The 1446-nt window shown below is 42.1% G+C and overlaps 1 long non-coding RNA gene across 1 annotated transcript in view; it reads right to left on the bottom strand.

The window, feature by feature from the left end:
• Window positions 1–674: 674 nt before the first annotated feature.
• The window catches only part of LOC119582160, a 2428-nt gene continuing 1656 nt past the window's right edge, over window positions 675–1446 (bottom strand). The window contains exon 2 of the long non-coding RNA XR_005229621.1: window positions 675–1064. This is a non-coding gene — a long non-coding RNA (uncharacterized LOC119582160). The remainder of the gene's footprint in view (window positions 1065–1446) is intronic.

The raw sequence follows: 1446 nt of genomic DNA, 5'->3' as shown, positions 1-1446 counted from the left end.
GACTAACAGAGGCCAAAAGAAACACTTACACAAGTTCAGAACAGTCCTTAGTGTATCCACGGTGCTGGGTCCGAACGAGCGTTTAAAACGGACTAAGTCCTGGCAGTGCCTGTCCTAACGTTGTAGCCGGATGGACGGTAGGGACAACTTGTCTAGAGGGTTCTAACATATACCTATATCACTGATCGCTTTAAACCTAACAACTTGTCACACCTAAAGTTTTTTTTTGTATTTTTTAAAAATACCAGTTCATATTTTTTCTAAGAATTTCTAGAACCGTATTATGATTTTTTTCTTTACTGGTCCCTATTGCTTTTTTTGTGTTTTTTCCCCTCCAGCGAGCGAGGGTCTTTTTATAAAAAGCGTAAGGAACTATGAGGAATGCCTAAGCTGTGTTTCCTACCCTTTACAGAGGCCACAATGGTTAAGAGCCAATGCATTTTGAAACCATTTTTTTCTATGTATCTCTAATTGGCTAAGATGTCAACAAGGGGCAGGAATTATCAGATTGCCCGCACAAGCCTTTTTTTCTTTTAGCTTTTTTTTCCCCTTTTTTCTTTTTTTTTTACTTTCTTAGTCGGTTTCTATCAAGGAAATAGCACTTGGGGCGGACCTACTAGCCCCGAAACTAGTTTGGTTTTCTATAGCCTATGGAGAGATAGAGAGAAAAAAAGGAGTAAGTCTTATTTAATATCATACCTTCCTTTCTCATAGGAATATAAGTAACAATGGGTGTCCACGAACAGTATTATGTATGCATCGGCTCTTTCACTCGAAAGGGGGCGGAGTTTGTAATACCCGTGTTACATGGTTACTTTTTATCATGAGGGGATCAAGCAAGGCTTCACAGGCGTCTGAGATTCCTCAAGACATTCTCAATCGTCTTTTTCCCATCACTCTGAGACACTTGTCTTCCTTCGCACAGGTCCCGCCCTAGGACACGCACAGGGGGTGGAGCCTGAGGTTGCCGTCCGGGACGTACTGGTCAAGGCAGGCGTGGTGGGCGGGGTGAGGGCACGGCAAGAACTTCCCCGCGTCGTAGTTGTCCCAGCCGGAGCCGCGACCTGGAACACGGCGAGAGGGAGTTGTCACTGAGATGCTGTCTCATTACGACTTTTGAATATGCAGATGACACTATCTATTCTTTCTGCAGGCCTACTTACCTCACAAGTGAATAAAGCAAAGCCTGTTCATACGACTATCCGTAAGATAATAAATGATGTATTATATGACCACTCTGCACCCGTGCGTTTGCGTATACCTGGTTGTCGTTCATATGTGATTGATACTTACTATGCAGTTCTACTTACCTCGCATGCAAACTATTCACGGTATTTCCCTATATACTTTCACTTATCTTTGTCTGTATTGTTCTGTATATATGCTTGTTTTGTCTTGAATATTCTGAGATTTTTCGGAGAGAGAGATAGAAAAAAAAAAAAAAAT

Source organism: Penaeus monodon, chromosome 15 (assembly GCF_015228065.2).
Source record: "Penaeus monodon isolate SGIC_2016 chromosome 15, NSTDA_Pmon_1, whole genome shotgun sequence".
NCBI classification, from domain to species: Eukaryota; Metazoa; Arthropoda; class Malacostraca; order Decapoda; family Penaeidae; genus Penaeus; species Penaeus monodon.
Note: the sequence above shows the minus strand (reverse complement) of the source record. Positions and strands in the feature narration are given on the sequence as shown.